The sequence below is a fragment of the Lepidochelys kempii genome, chromosome 12 (assembly GCF_965140285.1).
Source record: "Lepidochelys kempii isolate rLepKem1 chromosome 12, rLepKem1.hap1, whole genome shotgun sequence".
NCBI lineage: Eukaryota > Metazoa > Chordata > Testudines > Cheloniidae > Lepidochelys > Lepidochelys kempii.
Genome location: NC_136391.1, coordinates 13,042,510 through 13,065,131, shown reverse-complemented (window position 1 = coordinate 13,065,131; position 22,622 = coordinate 13,042,510). Strand labels below are relative to the sequence as shown.

General features: G+C 40.3%; 1 long non-coding RNA gene across 3 annotated transcripts in view; it reads right to left on the bottom strand.

The window, feature by feature from the left end:
* LOC144929166 (uncharacterized) overlaps positions 1-22,622 on the bottom strand; it is a 310,164-nt gene that overhangs the window by 232,728 nt on the left and 54,814 nt on the right. For 2 of the 3 annotated variants that reach the window (XR_013634472.1, XR_013634471.1), the window contains exon 8: positions 19,953-20,048. The exons of the other annotated variant lie outside the window; for it this stretch is intronic. This is a non-coding gene — a long non-coding RNA (uncharacterized LOC144929166). The remainder of the gene's footprint in view (positions 1-19,952; positions 20,049-22,622) is intronic. 3 annotated transcript variants of the gene reach the window in all.

Sequence of the window (22,622 nt, the reverse complement as noted above, 5' to 3'; positions counted from 1 at the left end):
GGGTGAAAGAAGCACTAAACTTATTTGAGAGCTGTACACATCAGTAAACATGTGCACTGAACTCCAGGCAATGTGCGGTGTGAGAATTAATCTTTTATTGTATTAGCTAAACAGAAAGATTCTGAGGCTGAAAGTAACACTCCGAAAATGTCCGTTCCCCCCACCACCACCCCCACTATCTGGAAAATGTGTGGTTTTAGGATTATGATTTAGAAATGTAAAACTATTTTTCTTCAGAAAGAGTGGTTAATTTGATATCTTTAGTTATTTACATCTAGTCATTTTCAACTGTGCAATAAATGTAGCCACATAAGTATTGCTGAAGAATATTGCTGAACTCCAGTTCCTTGAATGCTCACCCCCATTACTTCACAAACATGCCCTTCAATCAACAAGATTAAGGGAATTTATTGATAAACAAATCTTTGTCTCACCCCATAATATGGCTCCCAAGGTCTGCAGCACGTGTCCCCCCACTCCATCGTTATGCTCCTGTTCCTATGCTGTAGGCCACCTCCTTCTTTTTAACCATCTTTCTTTCCTTTCTCCTCCACATCCTTCCCTTTGCTCCTACTATTTCCTCCATGCATCTTCAAAACCCTACCCCCATACCCTAAAGCCTCCCTGTCCTTGTGAGCCCTTGCACTCTGCCATATATATCAGCTTCCTTCTTCCAGGCCCCTTCCTTGCCTGTCCTAGTATCTCTCCTTTTTGCCACTTTTTGTAAATGTTATTGATATTTATCAATGCTGTTGCTAACTATCACTGTTAGCAAGTGGGACGAAGTTGGGGAGAAGTTAAGAATTGGTGAATAGACCAGGGCAGTGGTTTTCAACCTGGGGTCCGCAGACCCCTGGGGTCCGCAGACTATGTCTTAGGAGTCCACAAAAGGTGACTATGAATAAAGTTTCAGATCCCAGAATAGGCATTCCATTTTTCTGATCAAAAGTATGTGAATACCCCCACCTACAGGTCAAAACCCAGAAGTACTGTGATTACCAAAGAAGCCCACGGTTTAGCGCCCTTCTCACACTGCGTCAAAGGCTGTGCTGAGCACGAGCAACATTTATATTTGAATTCTGTTCAGTCAGTTTTCAGTCTAAGACTTCTATGGTAGAAGTCAACAAACCACAGGTTGAATTTCCAAAGGGGTCCACACCTCCATTTGAAATTTTTTAGGGGTCTGCAAATGAAAAAAGGTTGAAAACCACTAGACTAGGGGCCAGCCTTGCCAGTCTGACTGGGACACAGGGCTCCCACATCTCTATCCCTGTTACCTAGTCCAATTCACCAGCCCCAATACCCAGTTCAACTTCACTTCCATTACTTGTTCCTCCCATCTAAGATCCCCTAACCTCAATTCCACATTAAATCTAAACAAAGTCAGTACAGTCAAACATATTTTTGAGGTTTGGTTTTTGAACTAGCAAAGGCCTTTCAGTTGCACTTTTACAGGAAATAGGCCCAGTGAAAATTTAACACCTTTAACTCATTCCTAAAAACCATTGGTGTAACATGGGACATATGCAAAACACACAACGGCAAGGTTTCACTGGCCCTTGATTGGAATGACCTGCATAACTCTCGCCTGGCTGCGCCACTCCTGAGTGTGTGACCATCCCAACCTCATGCTGATGAAGCCTTTATGTTACACCACACCTGCATGTATTCTCTTATATATTCACACTTAGACCGATGAGCACACATAGGGTGCACATTTATGTGCATGTACACACAGATTAAAAAGGTAACTAGATACAAAAGAGAGGGGGTGGCAACCCCCGTGATTAAAGGCCACGTGGATATTCTAAAAATAGGGGATTTCATATTTTGTCTCATCCTTCCCTTTAAAACAAAACAACACATCTAACTAGAGAAGCATTTACAGATAAGCTACCCACTGTCTGGTTACAGGCCATAGAGAAGACTTCAGTTCAACAGCAGCAGCACAGATTTATGTCATGCTCTCCCGCACCCACTTCGGGGCTAGCTGACCACCATTCTGGGGAAAAACTCCCCCATTACAAAGAGCTATTGCAAGTTATCTTTGTGCAGACCCCTCACACGGTGCATTCAGAGTTGTTTTAAAATGACCTCCTTTCTAGCCTTTAGGAAATAGCTCCACAGAGAAAGTCTTTTATTTTAGGCCTCCTGGCATTTTAGACTTGGAAACTGTATGCAAACATCGCTTCTGCGATTCTCTAGCCGACCAATGGGATCAGTCGGCATTGATCTCAGCTCTTTGAAATTAGCAGGTTTTGTACTGTCTTCCTAGCTTGTTGATTAATATTTGGGGGGAGGGGAGTGGGACAGAGGGGAAAGAAAGAAGGGAGGAGTAGGGAAGGGTGAAACAGCAAACAATGGAAGGAACATAAAGTGACTAACATTGTTTGAGTGTATTTCAAATAGTTATATGGATATGAAGTCAGTGGCAAACTAAAACCCTCAACTTCAGTTAAAAGAACTAGAAATCTGAAATGAATGTATAAATAACATGCAACTGTCTAGACAGTATAGGTCACTTGCAAAGAGACTGGGTCAGGAAAAAATTGTCCATCAGTCAGACAACCATAACTGATTCTGATGCTAAATAATGGTTTAGATATTCAGTATTCTATATATGTGAAAGGCTTCACTGAGCACTGGATCTTCCCAACCAGAGTAGCCTTCTACTTATACACATCTTTATGCAGCCTTAGGAAAATACACATGCCATTTAAGCATTAAAATTAATGGCAAAAGAAAAAGCTTTTTAGCAAGGGACTGGAACCAGCCTGTGTAATTGGCTTCTGGTAAAGCAAAAATAACGATCATACTCTACCCTAGACAAACAATCTAATCTTAAAATACTTATAGAATCTTAAACAAAGGGTAGGTGTTAAAACTTCAAATGGACAAAGAAACTTTTAACAGGCATATGCCCACCGTGAAATCACGTTGTGGCTTTATCTAGGAACTGTGTGGTGCAAGAGATCTATTCTGCATTTTTATATTTCTGTATATGCTAATTCTTGGCTATCTTAAATCTGTCATAACCACAGCCACCACATATGCTTTTAAAGTTTTAAAGCACATGCTTTATGTGTTTTAATTTAGCCACCATTCAGGGCTTGAGAAAGAGAATAGATGGCCTTCAAAGTACTATTTCTGAACCCTTTATGTACTTAATACTTTCAGGCTACATCCCGAGTTTGGGAAGGGATAGGGAACAATTTCCTGCAGCCTCTTAAGCACCTTTTAAAATGTAGATACTACAAAAATCATTTGTAGGAAATCTGCCACATACAACAACATACCATGTACCAGAGCTCAGAAGCTGGTATTATATCTGAAAGATCGGGCTAATTGCTGGGTACAAAACAAGAGTGCAAATCTAATAAGGCTACCAAAATATAAGGCTTGGATCCTGCAACTGAGAGCATGCAGGCAGACTGTTGCACCCATGTGGATTAAGTTTGATTTCAAGGGGCTCCACATGAATGTATTACATGTTGCAGGATCAAAGTCTAAACATATGATCAGACACTAGATAGATCTAGATCAGAGACTGTACGCTCTTTCAGGCAGGGACCATTTTTGTTGTGTTTGTACAGCACCTAACACAATGAAATCCTGCTTCATGGCTTGTGTTCCTACGTGATGTAGTAATACAAATAAATAAAATAAATAAATACCAACACTAATACTGCAATAAATACACAGATCCAGGTAAGTGGCAGTTACATAATGGCTATGCTCCACTATCCCTTATATGCAAAAAAAACTAGTTGGTACTCTACTTAATCTTCCTGGTGTCTATCAGGAGTGTAGCTACACATGATTAAAATTCCCAGATTCTCATTTTCTGAGAGTTAGTCCCATATAGTATTTACATTTGAAAAGCGTAAATATTTTCATATCTAAGAAAATCAAGTGTTTTGCATACATAGGAATTATATTGTATGAACCACCTGTGCACCAAAGTGGGAATTTGTGGTTAGATCTCAAGTAATATAGCACTGCACCAAAGTACAGTTTGCATAGAAAAGACCAACAGATATGGCACATATTAAAAGAAAATGTAAACAAAAAGCAGAAAGTTACAAGTGTAAAATACAAGACAAGGGCCTAATCCTGACAAATTACCAAGAAAGAATTTATTCCCATCAGTAGTTGCATGCAAGCTCTACTGATGATAGTAAGCATTATGCTCTGCAGTAAGCAATGACAAGATTAAATCCTTTGTAGGAAAGTCTTATCACTCATACGAAGCCTGGGTAAACTGGTCATCTGTAAATCGTCTATGCAAAGATAGGAAGCCAATCTCCCTAAACCAAGTGATGAAGCACCGGCACAGCCATTGCATAACAACTCCTATAGCCTCTGAGCTGCAGCCCTCCATTGGTAAGTTTGTGGACTGACTGGGCACACTCCCACACCAAGCCATGCTGCAGTAGAATATTCTTTTCAGACTCCTTCCCTCCATGGTCTCTCTGCAATCTGCGTCCCCAGCTCAGCAAAACTGAAGCAGGTCTACTGTGTTTTGGGGCTTGCGTGCTAACGGAAGGTGTAGAAAAGCAGGGATGCGTAATTTTTTTCCCCCTAAAGTTCATGAGTGAAGTCTTGTCCCTAATTCAGGTCAATGGGAGTTTTGTCATTGACTTCAACAGGACCAGGATTTCAGTTTACATCTTTTACTGGTGTTTTGTGGTTTTACTCTAAAAGCAAAAATATATAGACATGAACATCGTATGCAAGGTTTTCAAATGGAAGTACCATTTTTAAACAAAATAACCTTCTTACAAAACTATGAGCAGCATATATATGTTATTTCACCTGCGTGGGCCTCTGCTAACTCTCAGCTGAGTCAATGGAAAGACTTCCATTGGGTTCACTGGAAACTGGATCAGGCCCTGTACTGTTAAATTACAGTGTTACATTTTGGAAAGTTTTCTTTTAGCCGTTGGAAGTGTTCTTGTAAGATATCCCATCAGTTTATAATATTTTTGTTTCTCTAATGGTGTATGGGCAGAAATTTAGAGTTTGAATAGCTATTCTGGAATAATTCCATGTCCACACATGGAATTATTCAAGAATAACTATTCTGGTTCAAATTCATACCCTGCCTTAATCTGAATTAATTTTCAAGTATAGACCATTCCTCAGCATATTAAGGGCCTTATTGTCCATGGGTTTATATAATTTTTAATGCCAGTCTAACACCTATTTACATCAGTGGAATTCATTCCAATTTACACTGAAGCAAGAGCAAAGTCAGCCCCAGGGTCTGCCTGATTTAGGATCTTCAGGAGGTTAAACTTCTATTCTTCTGGGGGTTTCCTTTTCACTTTTAATTTTTTTAAATTATCTCAGTTCTTTGTTTGACTTTTAAAATGGCTGTGCCAGTCCATGATAAAAGCTAGATCCCAGTCTATGTTGCCAGTGTGGAGTTAAATGCATAATATTTGTTTCTTTGTATTACATTTTCATAAACCTCTCACTCCTTTCAAACCTGCTGCCTATTACTTTCATCAGTTGTCACCTGGTACTTATGTTATGCGAAGGGATAAATAACACTTCCTTATTCACTTTCTCCACACTATTCATGATTTTACAGACATCTATCATATCCACCCTTAATCATCTCTTTTCTAACCTGAATAGTCCCAGTCTTTGCAATCTCTCCTCATTTGGAAGCTGTTCAATCCCCCCATCCATCCAGTTCTAATATCCCTTTTTTGAGATGGAGGTACCAGACACTGCACGCAGTATTTAAGTTGTGGGTGTACCATGGATTTACATAGTGGCATTATCATATTTTTGGTTTTATTATTTCTCTCTTTCCTAAAGATTAACAACATTGTTAGCTTTTTTGACTGCCGCTGCACATTGAGCAGATATTTTCAGGGAACTATGCACAGTGACTCCAAGTTCTCTTTCTTGAGTGGTAACAGCTAATTTAGTACAAAGAGTTGGGATTATGTTTTCCATTGTGCATGACTTTGCATTTATCAGCAATAGATTTCATCTGCTATTTTGTTGCCCACCATGAAATCCCTTTGTAACTCTTTGCAGTGTGCTTCAAAGTTAACTATCTTGAGTAGTTTTGTGTTGTCTGCGAACTTCGTCACCCGACTGTTTACCTTTTTTTCCCAGATAATTTATGAACATGCTGATCATCACTGGTCTCAGTACAGACCCTTCAAGGACCCCATGATTTACCATTCTCCACTGTGAAAACTGACCATTTATTCCTATCCTCTTTTTCCTACTTTTTTAACCAGTTACTGACCTATGAGAGGACCTTCCCCTCTTATCCCATAACTTGCTACTTTTCTTAAGAGCCTTCAGTGAGGGATCTTGTAAAAGAAGTCCAAGTAAACTAAATCTGAAAGTCCAAGTACATTAAATCCACTATACCACCTCGTCTACTTTTGTGGACACCCTCAAATAATTCTAATAGATTGCTGAGGCATGATTTCTCTTTAAAAAAGGTGTGTTGACTCTTCCCCAACATATGTTCATCTATGCAGGGGTGCTGGAACTAAGAGGTGGTGCTGCACCCCCAGTTTTGTTCAATTGTCTTCAACTCCCCCACTATAAAAATTGTTCCAACGCCACTGCATCTATGTGTTCTTTACTATGGCTTCAAAAAATGTGCCTGATACTGAAATTAGATTTAACTGGCCTGTAATGGCCAGGATCACTTCTGGAACCTTTTTTAAAAATCAGCACTACATTACCTATCCACCATTCATCTGGCACAGAGGCGGATTTAAGCGATAGGTTATATACCACAGCTAGTTCTGCAATTTCATATTTGAGTTCCTTCAGAACTTTTGGGGTTAATACTATCTAGTCTTGGTGACTTATTACTGCTTAATTTATCTGTATATTCCAAAACCACCTCTATTGATATCTGAATCTGGGACAGTTCCTCAGATTTCTCAAAATAGCAGCTCAAGTGTGGGAATCTCTCTGACATCCTCTGCAGTGAAGACCGATGCAAAGAATTCATTTAGTTTCTCTGCAACGCCCTTATCTTCCTTGAATGTGCTTTAGCACCTCGATTGTCTAGTGACCCCACTGATTAAGAATAAGCGATGCAAAACCAGGGGAAAACAAAAAAGTGGGGCTATCAATTAATCGCAGTTAATTCATACGATTAACTCAAAAAATTAATGATAAAAAAATTAATCATGATTAATCGCAGTTTTAATCACATTGTTAAACCATATAATACCAATTGAAATTTATTAAATATTTTGGATGTTTTTCTACATTCATATATATTATATTAAGTGTTGTAATTGAAATCAAAGTGTATGTTTTTATTACAAATATTTGCAGAGTAAAATGATAAAAAATAGTATTTTTCAATTCACCTCATACAAATACTGTAGTGCAATCTTTGTCGTGAAAGTGCAACATACAAATGTAGATTTTTTTTTGTTACATAACTACACTCAAAAGCAAAACAATGTAAAACTTCAGAGCCTACAAGTCCACTCAGTCCTACTTCTTGTTCAGCCAACCTCTCAGACAAACAAGTTTGTTTACATTTACAGGCGATAATGCTGCCCTCTTCTTATTTACAATGTCACAGAAGGTGAGAACAGGCATTTGCATGGCACTTTTGTAGCCAGCATTGCAAGGTATTTACGTGTCAGATATGCTAAATATTCATATTCCCCTTCATGCTTCGGCCACTGTTCCAGAGGACACGCTTCCATGCTGATGACATTTGTTAAAAAAAAAAATGCGTTAATTAACTTTGTGACTGAACTCCTGGGGGGAGAATTGTATGTCTCCTGCTGTTTTACCCACATTCTGCCATATATTTCATGTTATAGCAGTCTCGGATAGTGACCCAGCATGTTGTTCATTTTAAGAACACGTTCACTGCAGATTTGACAAAACACAAAGAAGGTACCAAGGTGAGATTTCTAAAGATAGCTACAGCACTCGACCCAAGGTTTAAAAATCTGAAGTGCCTTCCAAAATCTGAGAGGGACAAGGTGTGGAGCATGCTTTCAGAAGTCTTAAAAGCGCAACACTCCAATGCGGAAATTACAGAACCCAAACCACCAAAAAAGAAAATCAGCCTTCTGCTGGTGGAATCTGACTCAGATGATGAAAAAGAACATGCGTTGGTCCACATTGCTCTGGATTGTTATCGAGCAGAATCCAACATCAGCATGGATGCATGTCCTCTGGAATGGAGGTTGAAGCATGAAGGGACATTTCAATCTTTAGCGCATCTGGCACATAAAGCTCTGGCCACCCGGCTACAACAATACCAGGCAAATGCCTGTTCTCACTTTCAGATAACATTGTAAACAAGAAGCTGGCACCATTATTTCCTACAAATGTAAACAAACTTGTTTGTCTGAGCAATTGCCTGAACAAGAAATAGGACTGAATGGATTTTCAGGCTCTAAATTTTACATTGTTTTTATTTTTGAATGCAGTTTTTTTGGTACATAATTCTACATTTTTAAGTTCAATTTTCAAGACAAACAGATTGCACTACAGTACTTGTATTCGGTGAATTGAAAAATATAATTTCTTTTGTTTTTTTATACAGTGAAAATACTTGTAATCAAAAATAAATATGTAGTGAGCATGCATACTTTGTATTCTGTGTTGTAATTGAAATCAATATATTTGAAAATGTAGAAAATATCCAAAAAATCTTTAAATAAATGACAGGTTTCAGAGTAACAGCCGTGTTAGTCTGTATTTGCAAAAAGAAAAGGAGTACTTGTGGCACCTTAGAGACTAACCAATTTATTTGAGCATGAGCTTTCGTGAGCTACAGCTCACTTCATCAGATGCAAATAAACGAATGGTATTCTATTACTGTTTATTCGTGTGATTAATCACAAATCAATTTTTAATTGCTTGACAGCCCTACATAAAAGGTATATTATTTTTTTTACCAGCTGGAACCAGATGTAGAAGCCAATTGCAAAATGGTCATTTTAAGACTACCAAATTTAAAGGGCCAGCCTGAGAAAGGCATGCTGGGAAAATTCTATGAAAGTCCAACTCTGAGATAGTAAGGTTCAGGGAATCACCAAGGAAGGAGTTATTTCTGTGTTGTTTCTTTCATCATAGATTAATATCTTTTATACAAACTATATAAAGGTAAGTATTTAAAAATCCTAATTAAAGAAGTATGGAAAGACCTGGTGAGGTAAATTTATATAAAATTCCAATATTCTTACAATCTGAGCATTTAAGAAAGCATTTTCAAAAGCTTTAAGTATTGGAATAACTGGGCTCCCATTGAATGGACAATGCCAAGCATCTGATATTCAGCTTCTGCACTGAACAAAGAACCATAACTCTGACCACTTACAAACACTTTCAATTTATACATCTAGGGTAACATTTTCAAAAGTGCCTACGTGACTTAAGAGCATGACACATTTAAAATTGACTTAAGCACTTAAGAAACCTAAATTCCATTAGAAATCAAAGACCTTTTTAAAAATGGGACAAGCACTTTTGAAAATTTTAGCCCTAGTCTTTATGTCTTTGACAATGCAAAGCATACATTAGTGTTGTATGTACTGAAAGAGTTCATAAGCCTGTTTTGTGGGTGTGATAGAATACACCCATGTTCGCACCCTGTACACTATTTTATTAATTGTTGTACAAGATATGCCTTGTAAGGTATAATTTATTAAGGTTGCAAAGTCAAGCAATCGAAAGTTAGGAAATGCCAAACTTAAGGTTGCCTGAGCAACCTTAATTAATCTCCCTAGTTCATATGTGTTATGATACAGTCTTCAATTAATTTTTCCCCCCACAGCATCTATGCCTCATTCAGTGCACAGGACAAACATTCTCTGGAATCTAAGTTGTGTAGAGACTTGGCTGTAGGATCCCTGCTTCATTCATTGCAGAATTAGTGAATGAGGCATGGAGCTGCCAGAAGAGAAAGGATGGTCTCATGGTTAAGAGATCTGAATGCTCCTCTGGAATAATGGATTCTATCCCTGCTTCAGACATAGGATTCCTATCTCCTGCTAAGCAAGTCACTTAAATCAAACTTCACATTGTGTGTACATTTTCTGGGTGCCCGACTTGAGGCCCTGGGGTATGATTTGAAGATGTGCTGAGCACTCACAGCTGCAAGTGAAGTCTATGGCAGCTCTACTTCAAACATAAAGGGCTATTTAATGCTAAATATTCTGAAAAAAATTAGGTCCTAGGCATCTCAAATTTGACACTCCAAATTAATGGGTACTTTTTACCTTAATCTCAGCATGCCTCAGTTCCTCACCTGTAAAATGAGAAGAAGACTATCCCCTCACCTCACAGAGGTATTGTGAAAATAAACTAAAATAAATAAAATAAAATGAAGACATGCCAGTCACTCCTACAGCAGCTCTGGTTTGTGTCCCTGAGGTACTGGTCAAAAGGACAACACTTGAAAGCATCATAGTTTATATCCTCCAAACTCCGCCCACCCTCCCTCCCCCACACCACACAATCCTCGCTGGATTCAGTGTTTTCCCATCATCACTAAACTGACTTGTTGAGAACAAAAGTAAAAACTTGCAGAGATTACATGAAGAGATACTGGGCTTTATAACACCTCTAGACATCTAATTCTAGAGCAAGTTTCTCATGGGCCTATTCCTTTATTTTTACATTCCTTATTTAGTTGTAGGCAAAGAAGGAAAACATAAAAAGCTCAAGAAACTCAAGGGGAAAGCAAGGCTAGCAGGGCTGAAAATTTTTACAAAAACAGCTTTTTTGAAAGAAAATTTCTGGTTTTGTAAAGACTGAGTTTTTAAATAATTTTTCTTCATTTTTTGGCAACCAAAACTGAAAGTTTCAGTTTTCCATAACCAAAAACCCAACAAAATTTCATTTTCCTGAAATTTTTCACAGAACATAGATGCATTTTTTGACTATTTCAAGCAGTTACTTAGCCTAACGGATGCAAGGAGGGAAAGCAATTAGTAACCCAGGATTATGATGCTAATGTATGACTGCTGAGAAATGCGTGCTAGCATTAAAAGAATCAGAGGCTTTTGGGGGCCGGGGGTGGGGGCTGCATCTTTCAGGAGACAGCTCAGTAGATGCACCCCAGGTAGGAGATAAACCAAGGATGGCACCATTGCACCTCCACAATTCTGGGGCCAGTTTAGCTCCCGCATAGGCTGGAGCAGCCTTAGTAAGTCCAAAGGACTATCCAGAAGTCCAGAAATGCCAGAACCCTCTGTTTCCACCCCCACCCCACGTCCCATTACAGTCCTTACCACAACCCCAATACACCCTTTCACCAAGGTCCTGTCAGAAGCCTGGTGGTGTGGGGACATTCTGACAGTCCTGTGCCACTTAGAGAACTCCTGAGCCAGGGGAACTCCCTGGTTAGAGGATCCAAAGGCGGTCCAGTCCCCTTGAGTGGAGTGTCAGAACAGGGCTGGAATACAGCTCTAAATTTGGGCCTTAAAGGAAAGATATGAAGGTTGAGTAGGGTGAATAAGGAAAGGTGGCTTCAAGGTTCAGGACTCCTTTAAGTTTCATCAGTTGTCATCAGCCCCAAGAGGCCTTTCCAGTGACCATGCACCACCAGGGCAAAGGATCACCAAGGCCATGCCTCTTTCTGATGGACCAGATCTACGGGGGCCAGAAGGAGAGATGGAGTTGAGTTGCTGCACAGATTCTGTGGCACCTGAGGATTCCCCTTACACTGGGCAGCCTTAGCAAACTTTGGAATCAGACAAATTCTTAATCTGCACAATGAAGTACACACATGTGGAATGCCATAGCCTTTAAATGGGCATTCCAGCAAAGCAGGCATACGTCTGGCTGCTTTTCTCCCCAGGGCTGCACTCTTCGTCATATACTCTTCTTGAAAAAGTTATTCAGCAGCTTTCTGAGGATATGCACAGGAGAGAAAATGTGTGATCTAAAGTAAATCGAAGGGGGTCCTGTTCTTGTCACAAAGTGATCAAATTTCATGTCATTCCTAGCACAACAGACTATCTTCCACTCTGTCAGTTCTGATTGGCCCATAGCCTTTCAACCAACTGTCCTCAAGAAATAAACAGCACTGTACAGAAAAGGATTTGAGTTGCAGCACCAATTTGGAGTTAGCTTTACTCCCAACCCATTTAGACCTGGATTCATTTATCAGACCACAGTGCAGTAAGAGTTTTTAGCTGCATGTGTGATACTTACCATCCACACTGCTTACTAGGACTACAAAATTAATTTGCAGCAAGTAATTCAGTGAATTTGGCCTCTTTTTCTGCCCATAGAATAAGCTGGCCACCATTTCCTCTTTGACTCATTCTAAATTTCTTGAAAAATTTTCTTGCAAATCATTTTCTCTGATTGATCATGAACTCTTTGTTTTTGATGCTAACCATTTGAGCTGCATCAGTAAATTCTGACTGGTCATGCAAGTCGTATAGTATTGGACTATGTGAACATAACTGTTCTAATCAGGAAGAAGGCTTGAAGAAGCCACAGGAGCTGTGAATCTTGCATTTGGAGGGAGTCACAGTAGATTAAGAAAGATTGGTAAATTTAGGAATGTTTAATCTTTATCTTTTGGGGCCAAACAGACTATGCCCAATTTGTCATTCCAAGAAAAAAAAATGTATTTATTGTGGTACACTTAAATTCTCATTACCTTCACATCAACTAACTAGTCATGAAATGTGACATTTGTCTGGTTGAATTCCTTCCACGACAGGACCCAGGTGAGGTGGTTTGGGAACCCTGACCCTGCTGTGTCCAGCAGTGTTCTATTTCAAAACATGCCATATCACTAGTGCAATTCCAGTGCAAATGTCCAAGTGTGCAAGCATAAATTCTCTCTCTCAAACATTCACAGATGCCAGCACAGATTAAATACAATTATTTGTAAGTTTAAGTGAATACCTGTGGCAATGGTTTTGGAGTTTGGGGATGGGGTTGCAGTATTCATCCCAGCTTTCTACTGCTTTCCCTCAATTTTCAGTTGTATACGTTCTGGGGGCGCGTGCCATAAATAGAATGACATGTAAAAGCTATGGTTATTATCACAAATTGTCAGAAACATACTAACTCGGACATTAGCTCACAAAGCTATTTCCATCTATTTGCTCAAGTAGGAGGTTCCACTTCACTGAAAACCAGTGAAGTAGCTGGAGATGCTCTCAGAACCATAAACCCCACTCAGACCTCTATTGGCAAGCACCAGGCCAAAAAGTACTCTGCCCACTGGAATATAATTGATATGTTCTCTTAGCAAGTAGTATAGTGTGGTTTGCAACTCTTCCTAGAAAATAATCAAATTTGATTATGAATCAAAAAAACACTGCTGTAAGGAAAATTAGACTCTACACTAAAAACTGTCTGCAAACTGCAGAACCACTGAATCTGTTCAAAGGAAGAATTTATGTTATGATCTTTAACATACAATAAAATAAGGCAGGCTTGGACAAGCAAATCTTTTCAACCTACATTAAATGATCAAATTATGTCATTTCTCTGATTAATATACCCTGCTCTAACAGGGTATATTACAAAATCTGACAAAAGAAAGAAGGCTCAAGTGGTGGGGACATGTACGCCGTACAGAAGATGTTAAGCAAGCATTGAATTGGGTGCCCAAGAAAGGAAAGAGTTAGGAAGGCCAAGGAATAACTTGCAAAAGAGAGTGACAGAGAATATTGAATGCACTTGCAGCACCTGGGAAGTAGTACCAGAACTAGTGAGCAACCGGACTGCCTGATGTATCAGCAGCACAGGAGGAAATAAAGTCTACGGTGAGGTCTGAGATTGCGACTCTACAGGTATCAAAAACGTTTGACTTTACTTTTAAGTGAGAAGTCTGCCATGCTCAAACTTTATTTAAAAAAATCAAATTCTTTAAGCAAGTGGTTCACCATCCGTCATATACTCTGAACACACAGTCAGTACCACTGACTAGGAATAAACGGATCCTGTTTAATGAAAGTACGGAAGTACGTAGTGTTTCACTTTGCTAAGAGATGAACAAAAGAACTTTTCAGGCATGTATATTATATACTCAGAAAAATCATTTTTATATTATATATGAAGTGCATTCAGTATATTGCCATAGGATGAAGAATAAATATACAGAAATATGAATTGATGAAATATAGGACAGAGTGAGCGCAAGCACACAATAGATTTGGACACAACAAAGTAAGAGACAGTAATTGTATAGGACAGAAGGAAGGGGGTGTATAGACAGACAGACTGACCGACCCCTCTTGTCTCTCTTTTACTTCATGTCCGAATACGGCTATTTTTAAATGTGTTCAATGATTTCTTCTACCTTTCCTATTTCTGTATATTTATTATCTTCGTGCTATAGAAATATGCTGAATGTGGATAAACCATTATTTATTTCAACCTCTTAGTAATATTCGGTTAACTTCTTCATATAAGAAATATTCAAATGTCACTTTTTCCAGGTACCAGACGGGCTCAAATATCTGGTTATCCACAAGCAAAGATACTATGGATACCTGAGTAGGTCAGCTATTTCAGCCTGCCTCAAATGCCACAAAACATAGTAAATGGGAAGGCAAAGTGCAAGAAGTAAGTTCAAAAGTAAAATGTTCCCCAAATCCAGTAGGTATCTTTAACAGCAGGTTTCACTTAAAGTGGATATCACTTTACTGGTTTTAACAAACTTCAAAGTAAATGTCCTAATGCTACTCATTTTGTATGTCTGTTTTACATCAGTCACAATTCTGTATCACGGTTTCACTCCTGCCTGATACATATCATAAATTTTTGTAACTGGAAAGTGCGCTTAGTGTATGGATTAAATTAAGAATGGTTTTACAAAGCAGCAGGATAGCAGACATTCACATTATTAACTCACTTTTTCACATATCTGATGATATGTTAGAGCATGTTAAAACATCGTATGATAATCCGCACCCCACACATCAGCAAGACAAATAAATAGCCACAGGAGATTCTGAAATCACTTTTAGAACTCTCAGTTTTAGGTAACTGCAGAATGTGTCATAACAAAGGTGTTGTTGTGCACTATAAATATTATAATTTAATAGAAGATTGCTAATTTTTAAAAATCACATCAATGCTACAAATGAAATCCTATACATTATTCACCTATCAATGAAAAAGAGTCTTGGATGACTTGGCCAATCAATAGCTATTAGCCAGGATAGGTAGAAATGGTGTCCCTAGACACTGTTTGCCAGGAGCTGGGAATGAGTGACAGGGGATGGAGCACTTGATGATTACCTGTTCTGTTCATTCCCTATGGGGCACTGGCCACTGTTGGAAGACAGGATACTGGGCTAAATGGACCCTTGGTCTGATCCAGTAGAGCCATTCTTATGTTCTTATGAAAACGATCTGCCTGCTAGGCTTTCTAGATTAGGAGAATGGATCTAGGCTGTAGTTACATACTTTCCTCAAGCGAGGAGGAAGTGAGAACTACACGTTAAGCCTGGGATATTCAAAGGAGTCTACAGGAATTAGGTATCCAACTCCCAATACATTTCAATAGGAGTTGGACACTTAACTCCTTTCATCTCCTTTGGAAATCTCAGCATAAACAAAAATGTTCTGGAGCCTTTTTGGTTCAGAAAAGTAGAACAGCAGCCACCAAGGAGGCGATGAGAACTGAGCCTCCACCATGGGGCCATGGGCTCCAACCTATTACTTGCTTGGGGAAGTCCCCCTTAATGCAGATGGCAGACTAATGCTTTTGGTTCCCTCTATCCCAGCACACTTCCCCCACCCAACCCCCACCCCAATGTGGTGGCCTCACTGAGAGGTTGTAGAAGGGGTACCGAGCCATTCTGTGTTAGTATGCAGATTTCAGCACTAACAGTTGACTCTGAGAATGCAAAGTTAGGTAAACAAGGTGTGAAATGAGAAATCCATCTCATCTGGGGACAAAGGAAAACTATTACAAACAGTGCAAATCAAAATTTAGATGGTCACTGATGGATGTCTACGTGTCAATCAGAAAAGAGATCTGGGCAGCGAAACACCTTATTTTCAGTAGTAACCCTGAAGAAATGCGAATAAAATAGGGAAACAGTAAATAGACTACAAATGCTTAGCTACTTTGATACAAAATCCCCACTACAATGCTGCTACCATTATCACGTGACATGCCAACGTTCATCAGCAAAGATGTACCTGCGGCAGGGCTGGAGGTACCTTTGCTCCATTACCTATCCATTGATTCTGTCTGGACAGGATATCCATTTCTGTCATTCAACGATTTCCTCTGTTACATTCTGAAATTAAGCACAGTCAAAGGTTGAGAAGTGTGTCACATTGACATCCTTTCAACCCGGAGACCTCTTTCCAAAAGTACAAACCCATTAACAAATGTGCAATTAATTCCAATGCAACCCCTTCAATCTTGCTGGCATTTGTTAGGCTGAGTTACTGGCTGGGTTTGCTGACCCACACCAAGGCTTATGTGGCTGATGCTCAGTTGCCTAATACCTTTGGTCTGGTCACCAATGTACAAAAGAAGCAAGTAACTCACAGAAGGGAGAATAAACCCTCTATGGTATGTTGCAAGGAAACCCCAAGGTCATTTCTTTAAATATCTGACATTTGGATCATATCGGATACATTCCAAAGGCAAAAATCAAGTTGCCCATTAGGACTGTGGGGTGAAAATTAGCCATGGCAGCTTACTTTTAGCAGTACTCCATCAATTTAGCAGTATCCAGAGGAGTGGGGGAGCTTCGCTAGAGTGAGGGAAACGCTCAGCCACACACACATCTATTTAAATGGTGGGGCCTTATCTTGGGAGGGGCTGAACCCAGCTCCCCACCATTCTTTTTTCTCTCTCAGAGCTGACCTTCAACTCAGCTAGAGGTTCCTGTGAACTTAGCCACCAGCTCTCTGCACCAATGAAGAAGAGACTCTTTGCTCCATCCATTCGAATAAAGAGTGGGAAAATGTGCTGCTAGGACTGGGTGGGTGGGGGGAGAGAGAGGGAGAGAGAGAGAGCGAGCCATGTTCACAGGCTGCCAAAGTTCACACAGTTATGGTGCCCTGAACCCCACAGGAGAGGGTCACAGATGGTCCCTTCAAGGCTGGTCTGCTGGTCCCTTTCAGTTCAACTCCCAGAGCACTGGGCTCCCCACAACACTCTCCTCTTTAGTTGAGTTCTCTGCATGGTAGAGTTGGCATCCTCATCTCTGCATGGTAGAGTTTCTTTGTTATACTCGCATTGTCATCCTTTGCTCTGGAGTAGAAGTTTTTCTTTCCTTGAGAAAGCCCAGGATGGGGTGTACAGATTCTGAAATGGTTTCTTACTTGTTTTCTGAACAATAGCATAGAAAAATATTTAAATATTCACCTATTTTCCAAATGTATCACAATATTAGGCAGTATGGGCTAATGCAGTGGTTTTCAAACTGGGTCACAGAATGTAAGGCAGTCGGTTGCAGCGACTCTGGTCAGCACGGCCAGCCGGGCTGTTACAAGTCCCATTGGCGGTGCTGCCCGGCTAAGGCAGGCTAGTCCCTATCTGTTCTGACACTGCACTGCACCCTGGAAGTGGCCAACAGAAGGTCTGGCTCCTAATGGCGAGGGGCCACGGGGCTCCACACGTTGCCCCCGCCCTGAGCCCTGCTCCATACTCCCTTTGGCCAGTTTCCGGCTATTGTGAGCTTGTGCGCCTCCGCCTAGGAGCTGAATTTGCTGTTGGCTGCTTCTGGGGCACAGCGTGGTCTGTAGTGCCAGGACAGGCAGGAAACCTGCTTTAACACCCCCGCTGCTGCACTGCTGACTGGGAACCACCCAAAGTAAGCCCACGCCCCAACTCCATGCCCCAATACCCAGCCCTGAGTCCCCCCAAAATCCAGAGCCCCCTCATGCACCCCAAGCTCCTCACCCCGGCCCCACCCCAGAGCCTGCACCCCCAGGCCTCTGCCCCAGCCCTGAGCCCCTCCCACGCCCCAAACCCCTCATCCCCTGCTCCGTCGGGTCATGGACAACAATATTCTTCAACTGGGTCACCAGAAAAAAAGTTTGAAAACCACTGGCCTAATGGGTGAAGCACTGGACTGGTGAGCAGGAGAACTGACTTCAATTCCTGGCTCCGACACTGGCCTGCTGGGTGACTTTGGGCGGGTCACTTCCCTTCCTGTGCCTCAGTTTCCCATCTGAACTTACCTTCTTTGTAAAGGCTTGCAGATCTACTGATGAAAAGTGCTATATAAGAGCCAGGTGGTGTTTATTACTACTACTACGACTTCAAAAATCAAATGAAATCTAACAACATTGCTGGTTTTCTCCAGTGCCCTTGAATTAACTCAAGTTCCCATTACAAACTTCGGTGATAATAGGAAAAAGGAAGCATTGCTACAGCATGAGCATGCAGATTCTATAATAAGAGGAATTATAATTCTTCCCCTCACCCTTGCAAGAATATTTGATGCAAATACAACACTTGCAACTGTCAGACACCAGCATTCACACTCACGAAAAAGTCATAATTCCCCCAAATCGAGAAGGAATTACATGTTTTAATTTTGAAATTAAAAAACTCTAATTTAAATTAGTAATTGTAAATCACATACAACTATTTTATTTCTTAATAACCCATAGGTTATTAACGTGGTGGATAACTCCTTTGAAAAGTACATAAGGACGACTACACTGGGTCAGACCAGAGGTCCATCTAGACCAGTATCCCATCTTCTGAGTGTGGCCAATGCCAAGTGGTTCAGAGGAAAGGAACAGAACAGAGCAATTATCAAGTGATCCACCCCCTACCACCCACACCTAGCTTCTGGCAGTCAGAGGCTAGGGATACAGAGAATGGTGTTGCATCACAGACCATCTTGACTAATACCATTGATGGACCTATCTTCCAGCCTGAGAAACCTAGGGCCTGATTTTCAGAGTGCAATCTAATTCTTTTTTGAACCCAGTTATAGTTTTGGCCTTTGTAACATCCCTGGCAAAGAATTCCACAGGTTGACTGCGTTGTGTGAAGAAATACAATCTACATACCACACAGACTATGCTGACAGCTTGTGCCACACGCTCTCAAAGAAACTGCGGAACCACCTGGTCAACATCCTCTACAGCAAACACGGAAAGATAAAGAATGAGCTCTCAAAAATGGATACTCTCATAAATTGGTTAGTCTCTAAGGTGCCACAAGTACTCCTTTTCTTTCTGCGAATACAGACTAACACGGCTGTTACTCTGATTCCTATTGTTTGTTTCAAACCCGCTGCCTATTAATTTAATCAGGTAACACCTGGTTGTGTTATGTGAAGGAGTAAATAACACTTCCTTATTCACTTTCTCCATACCAGTCATGATTTAATATTCCCACCTGTGACAAATCCTCAAAATCTAACACACAAAAATTAGCCATTTCATGAACCAAATTGGTCATAGGTTATAAAAATATTCTGGAAACATTAAAATACGGTGGTGTCTACACACCATTGGAGCTTCAGCCTTTGGCATAATAATTGGAGTTCAAACAAATAAAACTTAAAAGCACACTGTTCCTGGAGATCTTTAGGTGCTGGAGGAGGACAAATAACTAAACAAGGAGTTAAAAAGTAATTTCAGGCCCTACACCTCCTGCTACCCTTTGAGGTTTTACAATTGCATTTTTTAAAAGAAATATTGTTCTTTCGCTTGTCGTTGTGTGAAAGACCCATACAAACAGCATGGGAAACCAACTAAGATTCCACAAAATACTAAGTGCTTCTTAATGTGCAGGAAAATCAATGAAACTGACAACACAAAGTGGGGTCCAATCCAAAAAGTAAACTAAAAAATAAAGGCAGAGTAACATTTATTTTCCTCCAGTCTCTCTTAATAATAATATTCTTAGTTAGAAGGTATGTCATTTTTAGATAGTGGTGTGATTTTTGGACTCCACTAATATCTCAGAATAATGTTAGAACTGTACACTTTATATACAAGTTTTGCAAGTAAGCAATTCTTACCATTATTAACATTTGAATCAGCTCTAAATAGTTTGCCTGTCAGGCAACAGCAATAAAAACAGTCAAATTTCTCAGATTCCTCATGTCTAGAACCAACTGGAGAAATGAAAAGAAAATGTTTAGAGAATCTTGTGTTGTATAAAACATTACTCAACCACATGCCCCTCAGAAGGTTATATACTTGTGCCACATGTACAGTATTACATCATTTCCTGTCTCAGAAGCTGTATTTCTGGTGCCCATGTGTATTTGTATGATCATACACAGATATATTCTTTATATCACGTGCAGTAACATCCAATCTATTTTGTATGTAATTTATTAAGTATACATTACATTGATATATAAACTACATAAATGTTTAATAATGAGAAAATGATAATTCTTTGTACATCAGATAAAGCAGGCACCTACTCTGAAGATGAAAGAAAATAATCTATTAATAGCATTCATAACTAATAGAACAAGATATTAGCTATGTGCCAACATATGAGATTAACTTGTTTGCAAATCTTCATTTTCTTGGCAAGATAGGAAAAAAAGAATCATTTAAACAATAGGATTTGAGCATATACTTTTGATAAAATTAGGCAATATGGTGTCGCCTATGAGTCCAAACAAAAGAAAGTGCTTGAGATGACGGGTATGGAACTCTAATAATCCATGACTGCATACATACACCCAGACATTATGGTCCTCAGCAAACTGCATGTTGGCAGCATGGGAAATAGAGTTTATCACCTTTGGCTCTCCTCTAAGGCCTTGTCTACACTAAAGGGAAAAGTCTATCTAAGCTACGCTATTTGAGTTACATGAATAGAGTAACTCAAATCGACGTAGCTTAGATCTACTTACCACTCTCCTGTCTACTCCCCCTACTCTTCTCGATCCGGTGGAGTACAGGAGAGAGATCAGCGGTCGATTTAGTGGGTCTTCACTAGACCTGCTAAATTGACTGCTGATGCATCGATCGCCTCAGCATTGATCATCCGGTAAGTGTAGGCAAGCCCTTAGCCCTGGTCTACACTAGGACTTTAGGTTGAATTTATCAGCATTAAATAGATGTAAACCTGCACCCGTCCACACGATGAAGCTCTTTTTTTCTACTTAAAGGGCTTTTAAAATCGATTTCTTTACTCCACCCCTGACAAGTGGATTAGCGCTTAAATCGGCCTTGCCAGGTTGAATTTGGGGTACTGTGGACACAATTCGACGGTATTGGCCTCCGGGAGCTATCCCAGAGTGCTCCATTGGGACTGCTCTGAACAGCACTCTCAACTCAGATGCACTGGTCAGGTAGACAGGAAAAGAACTGCGAACTTTTGAATCTCATTTCCGGAGACTGCGGGAACTGTGGGATACCTACCCACAGTGCAACACTCCAGAAGTCGATGCTTGCCTCAGTACTGTGGAAGCACTCCGCCAAGTTAATGCACTTAATGCACTTAGAGCATTTTCTGTGGGGACACACACACTAAAATTTATAAAAACGATTTCTAAAAAACCGACTTCTATAAATTCGACCTAATTTCGTAGTGTAGACATACCCTTGGAGTCCTAGGAGTCACAGGAATCCACGAAGTCAATCAGCAGGGGAAACAGATCTCTCTCCCAGAATATAGATGTATTTTTTAGAGGTCCAAAATATATTCTCCCCTATAGAGAGCTGTGGTATGAACATATGTACATTCATCACAGAACTTCAGGGCCAAAGTTTCGCACCAGGGCCTTCAACTCTGAGTGTGTAAATCGACACAGACACACCAGTTTATGCAAATGTTGGTGTGCAAACATCTCTGACTACAGGAGTTAAAAATCAAACACCTGTGCCACATGAGTTTTTTGGTGCATGGAAGTATTTTTTGGCAGACGTTAGACGTCAGCTGTTGATGCACTACAGTGCACGGGTACAGCTGGAGGCTGGGTTGAAGCCCTGCAAAATGTTGAGCCTAGGGTTTCCAACAGTCCCTTATTTTTTCATCTCTGTACAACAAGATTGGGAGTTGCTGAGTGCTTCAGAAAGCAGCAAGAAGTGATGGTGAATATAGGTGAGTATTGCTTATTGTATTATTAATGATATAATAAACAATAATAGCGGGAGGAGGGATGGAGCAGGGGTGTTAAGAAAACAGTCCTTTTTTAAATACTGTGTTCATAGAATCATAGAATATCAGGGTTGGAAGGGATCCCAGAAGATCATCTAGTCCAACCCCCCCGCTCGAAGCAGGACCAATTCCCAGTTAAATCATCCCAGCCAGGGCTTTGTCAAGCCTGACCTTAAAAACCTCTAAGGAAGGAGATTCTACCACCTCCCTAGGTAACGCATTCCAGTGTTTCACCACCCTCTTAGTGAAAAAGTTTTTCCTAATATCCAATCTAAACCTCCCCCACTGCAACTTGAGACCATTACTCCTCGTTCTGTCATCTGCTACCATTGAGAACAGTCTAGAGCCATCCTCTTTGGAACCCCCTTTCAGGTAGTTGAAAGCAGCTATCAAATCCCCCCTCATTCTTCTCTTCTGCAGGCTAAACAATCCCAGCTCCCTCAGCCTCTCCTCATAACTCATGTGTTCTAGACCCCTAATCATTTTTGTTGCCCTTCGCTGGACTCTCTCCAATTTATCCACATCCTTCTTGTAGTGTGGGGCCCAAAACTGGACACAGTACTCC